This window comes from Orycteropus afer, unplaced genomic scaffold (assembly GCF_000298275.1).
Source record: "Orycteropus afer afer isolate SDZICR_OR568_19922 unplaced genomic scaffold, OryAfe1.0 scaffold00001, whole genome shotgun sequence".
NCBI classification, from domain to species: domain Eukaryota; kingdom Metazoa; phylum Chordata; class Mammalia; order Tubulidentata; family Orycteropodidae; genus Orycteropus; species Orycteropus afer.
This window is the reverse complement of record NW_006921588.1, coordinates 4,254,669-4,263,755: the sequence shown is the minus strand read 5'-3', so window position 1 is coordinate 4,263,755 and position 9,087 is coordinate 4,254,669.

Sequence of the window (9,087 nt, the reverse complement as noted above, 5' to 3'; positions counted from 1 at the left end):
TGTTATTTATATTCTCTCCTTCTTCTCCTTTGTTAAATTTGCCAGTGGTTTGTAAATTATATTAATCTTTTCAAAAAACCAACTTCTAGTCTTGTTGATTTTTTCTATTCTTTCTATTTTCTGTTTCATTGACATCTGCTCTCTTTTTTGATGTGTGCATTTATTGCTACAAATTGGCCTCTGATCACGATTTTTGCTGTGTCCCAAAGATGTTGGCATGTTATGTTTTCATTCCTGTTTGATTCAAGGAATATTTAATTTCATTTTTTATTTCTTCTCTTACTCAGTCTTTCTTAAGGAGGATGTTGTTTAGTTTCCATGTGTTTGCTCTTTTTCCATTGATCTTCCTATTGTTGATTTCTAATTTGATAGCATTGTGATCTGAGAAGATGTTTTGCAGTATTTCAATGTTTTTAAATTTATTAAGGTTTGCTTTATGGAGTATCATGTGGTCTATCATGGAGAATGTTCCATGTGCACTGGAAAAGAATGTACATTGTGCTGTTGTTGGGTGGAGTGCTCTGAAGATGTCTATATGGTCAAGTTGGTGGATTGTATTGTTTAGCTATTCTGTGTTTTTGTTGAGTTTCTTTCCAGTTGTTCTATCTTTCATTGAAAGTGGTTGCTAAATGGGCAAGGAGGCCACATATTCTGACCTCCTAGAACCCCACAAGAGGAAGGCAGAATCGCCATCAATAGCCCAAGGCCTATTACTGCAAGGCCAGACATGCTGCCTCCCTCCAGCCCTTTCACCAACTGTTCCTCCCAAAGCACCACCACCTCTCTCCTGGGTTCGATAATTAGCTGCAGTGGCCACACAGAACTCACAGATTATGAGGTTTATTAGGGAAGCACCAGGTTACAATTCAAGTTCAGTAAAAATGCTCAGTCTCCCTCATAGCCCACTGTCTCTCAGCCAAGTATCTCACAGTGTCTCCCCCCGCAGTGCATGTCCCTCGGTGTCGTACTCAGCAATGCATGTCTCTTGCGTCTCTTTCAGGAGCGTGTGTCTCTTTCAGCAGCACATCTTCCTCAACCAGCAATCAGAGAGAGTTGTGCTTCTAGGAGGCCTCCTTTTGAGCCTTGTAGAGTGGCCAAACTAGCCAATCATAGCATCAGAACTCTAAGCACCTGAGAGAGTGGGAACCTCCCAGAACATTGTTTTGTGCCACTCCCAACAGAAATACTCCAGGTGGACAACTTTAGCCGTCAGGAGCTCCTCAGTTGCTCATAGCAAATCCCACCTTGGAGTTTACAAAGACTATGGGTAGTAAAGCCACACTAAGTAATTTACCACACCACAGTGGTGTATTAAAGTCTCCCACTATGACTGTGGAGCCATCCATTTGCCTTTCCAACTCTTTTAAATTCTGACTTATATATTTTGGGGCTCTTTCATTGGGTCCATAGATATTTATTGTGGTTATGTCTTCTTGTTCAACTGATCCTTTAATCATTATATAATGACCTTATTTGTCTCGTGCAGTGGTTTTTGTCTTAAAGTCAATTTTATCAGAAATTAATATTGTCACTCCTGCTCTTTTTGGTTGCCATTTGCTGGATATATCTTTTTCCAAATTTGATTTTTGTTTATTTGTGTCTTTCTCTTTAAGGAGTGTCTCTTGTAGACAGCATATTGATGGGTTATGTTTTCTTATGCAGTCTAAAACTCTCTGTCTCTTGAGTGGTGCATTTAATCCATTAACATTCAGAATAATTATCAACAAGTATAAATTGATTGATGTCATTTTGTTATGTGTTTTTTATGGTGTTCCTGGTTTCTTTGTTCCATATAATTTTCTGTGCTGAGCTCATTTTGTTTATGAATTATGTTATCATTTCCTTCATTGCTGTTGTTTTAGTATTTGCTAAATATGTGTGTTTGTCCTCTTTTTTATTGTGATGTGAAGGTTTGCCATTTTTCCTTGAGGTTACCCTGTGATTTATAATTTTCTCCCTGAGTTTAGAATAGTCCATTCTATCTTGCAACTCTCTTGACTTCCTCACCTTTTAGGAGTTTTGTATCTACATTATTTTCCCCTTCTTTTTAGTTTGTAGTTGTCCTCATTTGCCAATTGATGTCTATGGTTCCCTGTTTACAATCTTGTAAGCTTATTTTACTTTGGATACTTTCATAGTTGTTTTGGTTTCTGGGTTATGTCATCTTGTGTATTAATGGTCAGTTGTTTGCTATTATTGCTTGTCTGCTCAAAGGACTCCCTTTAGTATCTCTTGTAAGGTTAGTCTGGTTTTAACAAATTCCCTTAATTTCTGTTTATCTGGAAATCTCCTAATTTCACCATCATATTAGAAGTACAATGTTGTCCGGTACATAATTCTTCATTGGAAATTTTTCTCTTTCAGTGTTTTATACATACCATCCCATTGTGTTCTCACCTGCATGGTTTCTGCTGAGAAATCAGAGCTTATTCTTATTTGTTGTCCTTTGTAAATAACTTTTTGTTTTTCCCATGCTGCTTTCAGGATTCTTTCTTTGTCTTTGCTTTTGATGAGTTTGATGATGATATGTCTTGGTGATTTTCTTTTGGGATCTATCCTGTTTGGGGCTCATTGGAGTTCCTGAATGGATATATTCTCATCGTTCACCATATTAAGGAAGTTCTCCTCCAACAGATTTTGGACAATTTTCTCAGTGGTTTTATTTTTCTCTCCCTTTTCTGGAATTCTGTATACACATGGGTTATTCCTTTTGATGGTGTCCCACTTGGACCTTAGGCTTTCTTCATTTTGTTTTGATCTTTTTTCTGATTGATCCCTTTCCAAAAAGTATTGAGGTATTTGTCTTCAGTCTCACTAATTCTGTATTCTGTTGATGCAATTCTAATCCTTTACCCTTTCAACTTGTTTGTTTCTGAAAATTTAGTATTAATCTTCTGGGTTTTACCTGTAGATTTTGTATCATTTCTAATTTTTCATTTATTTTGTCATTTTGTTCTTGCATTTTTTCCAAAATTGCTCTAGGATTTTGTCTGTGTTTTCCTTAATTTTGTTAGTGTTTTCCTTGATCTGTCTCTCAATCCTTTGAAGATACCTAAATATAATTCTTTTGAATTCCTTATCAGGAAGTTCCAATGCTGTTTCTTCCCCAGAGATGTGTTCTGGATCTGTATCCTGCTCCCTTGTTTCTACCACTTTATCTTGCTTCTTTGTGTGGACTGGAATGGTCTGTTGTCTCTGAGACATTGTGATGTTGTTGTACTTAGATCTCTGTTAACTGTTTGTGAAGAGCAATTAAGGATGAGTCAGACTCTTCTTGGTGGTCGTTTATTGTTGGGCAGTCGATGGAGAAGGAAGTGATGGCTGGGGTTATGTCATCATGTGTGTTAATGGTCAGTTATTGTTTGTTATTGTTGGTTCTCTGTTCAAAGGACTCCTTTTAGCATCTCTTATAAGGTTGGTCTGGTTTTAACAAATTCCCTTAATTTCAGCTTATCTGGAAATGTACTAATTTTGTCATCATATTTGAGCGACAATTTTGCTGGGTATATAATTCTTGGTTGGAAATTTTTCTCTTTCATAGCTTTATACATACCATCCCATTGTCTTCTCACCTGCATGGTTTCTGCTGAGAAATTTGAGCTTAGTCTTATTGGTTGTCCCTTGTAGGTAACTTTTCATTTTTCCCATGCTGCTTTCAGGATTCTTTATTTGTCTTTCATTTTGGTGAGTTTGATGATGATATGTTTTGGTGATTTTCTTTTGGCGTCTATCCTGTTTAGGCTTCATTGGACTTCTTGAATGGATATATTCTCATCTCTCATCATACCAGGAAAATTCTCTTCCAACAAATCTTTGACAATTTTTTCTGTGGCTTTATTTGTTTCTTCTTGTTCTGAAATTCGATGACATGTAGGTTATTCCTTTTGATGGTATCCCACGTGAACCTTAGGCTTTCTTCATTTTGTTTTGATCTTTTTTCTGATCAATCCCTTTCCAAAGAAGTGTTGCGGTATTTGCCTTCAATCTCATTAATTCTGTCTTCCATTGATTCAATTCTACTCCTTTGCCTGATCAATGTGTTAATCTATTTCTGAAAATTTAGTATTACTCTTCAGGGTTTCCGTCTGTAGATTTTGTATCATTTCTAATTTGTCATTTATTTTGTCATTTTGTTCTTGTATTGTCTTTCAAAATTGTTCTAGGGTCTTCTTTGTGTTTTCCTCAATTTTATCAGCGTTTTCCTTGATCTGTCTCTCAATTCGTTGAAGGTACCTAAATATAATTCTTTTCAATTCCTTATCAGAGAGTTCCAATGCTGCATCTTCCTCAGGGATGTATTTTGGGTCTGTATCCTGGTCTCTTGTTTGTCCTGCTTTATCTTGCTTCTTTGTGCACACTGTGATGCTCTGTTGTCTCCAAGGCATTGCAATGTTTTTGTGTTTATTGTTAACTGGTGATTGTATATTGGAGTGACTTCCCCATGATTTTTGCTTTCTTTGTATGTTATATGTGTAAGCAGGGTACTGTGCTGTGCTCCTCTATTCACTAGTTGGCAGCACTTATATACTCACCACCTGTTTCCTTTCCCATTGTCTGCCTCCCCTATGTCCCTGCCATCCTTGGCAAATGGAGTTTATTCTTAGGTTCCTGGAATCTGAACGAGAATACTGTCTCTTTGAAATCCAAAATGGCCACTGCTTGTAAGCATTCAAGATGGCTGCACCCTCAGTCACTTTAAATATCCAAAATGTCTGTCAGTTGTAAACAATCAAAATGGCTGTGCCCTCTGGACCACTGAAAGTCCAAAGCTCAGGTTATCTCCCTCCTTGCTGTTTCCCTTCCTAGTCATAGGCCACCAGTGCAGTCATCCCTGCAGCCCTTGATGACCAGTGCTGATCTTTAGATCAATTCTCAGGTCCCAACACCACTTAGTAATATTCAGGCTGTTGGTCCCATCTGAGTAGCTGACAGTCCACTGCTCCAACTGTATCCATACTCACTGTTTTCCTTCTTGTTTTTCCACTAGTTGGTGCCTAATCTACTTCTGTATACTTCTTTTCAAAGCTCAGGGCTCTAGGATTATCTTCTGTATCTCTGTCATTTGGTTTCTCTTTTCTTTGTTGAAGAGAGTCTGTGTAGCTTGTCTGTCTATTCCTCCATCTTAGCAGAAGTCAAGGGTGAATTCTTGAGTCAGAACAAGCTCATGTCTTAAAATGTTAAGGTTTTTATCTTTAAGATTTTTAATTAAATAAATTAGATATTGTTTCTCAGTAGCCTATGATAAACACCCAACAATTTTGAAACTTCATGAAAAGCCACAAAGATTTTTATAAAAAGTGCTATAAAGCACGTAAGGCATTTGACTGCTAATCAAGAGGCTGGTGGTTCAAATCCACCAGCCACTCCTCGGAAGGAAGGTTGGGCAATCTATTTCTGTAGAGATACTGCCTTGGAAACCCGAGGGTTGCTATAAGTTGGACCCTACTCAATGGCAGTGAGAATCAATGACTTGTGTTTTTGCTTAATATTAGACAACAAATGGATGATATTATATCATAACTTTAGTTATTTTGATTGCTAACTTCATCTCAATCTTTTCTTTTGATAGCAGCATTAAAGAAACCAGTGGGTTTAACTGGAAGAATTACTCAACTGAACTTCAGATGTCCAGAGACTTGATAGTCTTCGTATATACGATTATGTTTCAATATTATTATCAATTATATTTAAAGGTTTTTGCAAAGAAGATTAATCATTATATTTACAGATATTCTCTAGCTTTCCTTTAGATTTGACATTACTTATTTGGTTTTACCTTGTACATTGGTTCTGTAGGAGCTCTTGTGGCACAGAGTCTAAGGCATCTGACTGCTAACCAGAAGGCTGGCAGTTCAAATCCACCAGCCACTCCTCAGAAGGAAAGTTGGGCAATCTACTTCCGTAGTGATGTTGTTGTTGTTGTTGTTATGTGCCGTCAAGTCAGCCCCGACTCATAGCGACCCCTCCTTGGGTTTCCGAGGCAGTATCACTACGGAAGTAGGATTGCCCAACCTTCCTTCCGAGGAGTAGCTAGTGGGTTTGAACCGTCAGCCTTCTGGTTAGCAGTCAAGTGTTTTAGCCACTATGCTACCAGAGATCCGTAGTGATACTGCCTTGGAAACCCAAGGATCGGTTGCTATGAGTCAGATCTGACTCAATGGCAGCGAGTTTGGTTTTTTTGTTTTGTTTTGTTTTGTTCTATAATTGATTTCCCTTTAGGTCTTTTCACTTTTTTAAAATTATTGTGATTAATTATGGCCATATTAAGTTTTGTCACCAACAGAGAAACTGCTTTGTTGACTTACTGAAATGCTTGATCAAAATATTTCAAGAGAGACTTCCAACAAGATGGTAGAATAGGCAGACAAGTTACACAGACCCTCTTCAACTAAGAAATGAGAAACCAATTGAAACAGATACAGAAGATAATCCTGGAGCCCTGAGCTTTGAAAGGAAGGATAAAGAAGTAGATTAAATACCAACTAGTAGAAGAACCTGAATGAAAACAGTGAATAAGGAGACGATTAGAGCTGTGGACTGTCGGCTATCTTGACAGCATGGCCAGTTTGAATATTTACAAGTGGCATTAGGATCTGGGCAGCAACCTAAGAATTGGTCCTGCTCACCAAGGACTTCATGGATAACTGTACTGATAGCCAATGACTAGAAAGGAAAACAGCAAATATGGAGACAAAATGAGCTATGGACGTTCAGTTGTCCTGAGGGCACAGCCATTTTGAATATTTGCAAGTGATGTGGCCATTTTGAATATTTGTAAGCAGCATTCTGACACTAGCAACCTAAGGATAGGCTCAGTTTACTGAGGACTGCATGGGTAACTATGCTGGAGTCTGGAGATGGGAAAGGTGTGATATTCCCCGTTACTCTTATACTCCATACCCTTTTGGTGAATGGAGGTGTGGCCATTCCCCACCTCCACCCACCTTCTGAGTTGACAGGAATTCCATCCCAATCTGTGTGCCCTGACAGAGCCTGGGTACCTGCCCATGCCACTCCCACCCCCACCCCCATTTCGTTTTTGCTTGTTTGTTTTTTAATAATTCTTTTATTCTTCCTTTGTATTTTTTTCTTTCTTTTTCCCTTCCTTGGTTCTTGTTTTGTATTGTTTCTTCTCTCTCCCCTTTCATGGCTCCCATCTTTTTTCTTTCTTTTGGTTCCTCTCATTCCTTATTTTTCTTTTTGATGTTTTCTTTTTTTTTTTCTTTATTATTCTCATACTCTGGTTTTTTCTCTTACTCCCTCCTCCCCAGGCATCGTGGGTCTTTTTTTTTTTCCCCTCTATTTCTATTTCTAAACCCACCAGCCACTCCTCAGAAGGAAGGTTGGGCAATCTTTTTATGTAGTGACACCGCCTCAGAAACCCAAGGAGGGGTCGCTATTAGTCAAAATTGGCTCGATGGCAGTGAGTTTGGTTTGGTTTCTCTTTCATTGGATTAATCAGTCTATTAATGAGTAGATTAGAGGTTTCTGTGGTGGTATGGGGAACTAAATTTGAGCCCACATGGAGAGAGAAACCTTCCCGAGAGCCAGCACCTGGAATTCAGACTTCTAGCTTCCAGAAGATATCCAAGTAGCCCCAAGGACACTCCGGACCTGGAAAATGGAAAAGGTGTGACATTCCCCTTGTTACTCTTATACCCCACACTGGCTAGGTAAACAGAGGTTCAGCCATCACCCACTCCCACCCACCTTCTGGGCCCACAGGAACTCCATCCCACTCTGTGTGCTTGGACGAAGCCTGGGTGCCCTGAACAGCCCTCCCCCAATTTCTTTTTTCTGTTTTTAGTTTGCTTGCTTTTGTCTGTTTTAAAACTACTACTATTATTAGTACTTTTGACCTTTTTACTATTATTTCCCTCCCAGGCCCTAGTTTTCAGGTTTTTTCTTTTCCCTGTTGCTGGTTGCAAATTTTTTCTTTTTTCTCATGGTTAACCCAGTTCCTTGTTTTCTCTTTGCATTTTTCCCATTTTTTTCTTAATTATTCTCCTTCTCTGTCTTTTTCTCTTATTTGGAATGTTTATTTACAAGCGGCGGACATTTTGGATATTTAAAGTGACCGAGGGTGCAGCCATTTTGAATGTTTACAGCACTGGTCATTTTGGATATTTAAAGTGACTGAAGGCACAGCCATTTTTAATGTTTACAAGTAGCAACCATTTTGGATTTTAAAGAGATAGCATTCTCATTCAGATTCCAGGGATCTAAGAACAGGCAGCGAGGTTGAAAGCAGGGAGAGGACAGAAAAGGCAAAGGGGACCAGAACAGATTGAGGACTCAGCCTCAGGCAGCCAGGTGAAGACAGGGAACCCAGGCCATGTCCCACAGGAGTGAGTTGGGAAGGCAGGGAGAGGACAGAAAAGGCAAAGAGGATAGGAACAAATCAAGGAGTCAACCGCAGGGAGCCAGGTGAGGAGAGGGAACCCAAGTCACCCCCCACAAGCAGCGAGGTGGGAGGCAGAGAGAGGACAGAAAGGCAAAGGGGACTGGAACAGATTGAAGAGTTAGCCGCAGGGATCCAGGTAAGGGTGGTTAGAGGGATTTCCAACAGCTAAGGGAGACAAACTTGTCTGTCGGTTTGTCCTACTGTGTTGATGTGTTGCTGTGAGTCTTGAGGCTGTGCCACTGGTGTTTCAAACCCAGTGGGGTACACCTGCTGCACAGGTATCAGCCGAGTTTTCAGACTAAGACAGACCAGGAAGAAGGAGAAGGCCATCCACTTCTCAAAGAATTGGCCAGGGAAAACCTTATGAATAGCAAAGAAACAGCGTCTGATACATTATTGGGCAAATTTATGAATAGTCCAGAAACATTGTCCAATACAGAGGAGGAAAATGAGTCAATTCAAAGTAGGACTGGGAAATTGCTGCTTGATCAGAGTAAAATCAGCCTTACTCATATGGATAAGGTCAAGCTTTTGAGACCTCCATTTGCTGATGTGGCAGCACTCAAATTGAGGAGAAACAGCAGCAAACATCCATTACTAATTGGAACATGGAATGTATGAAGTATGAATCTAGGAAAATTGGAAGTTGTCAAAAAGGAAATGGAATGCATAAAGATTGATAT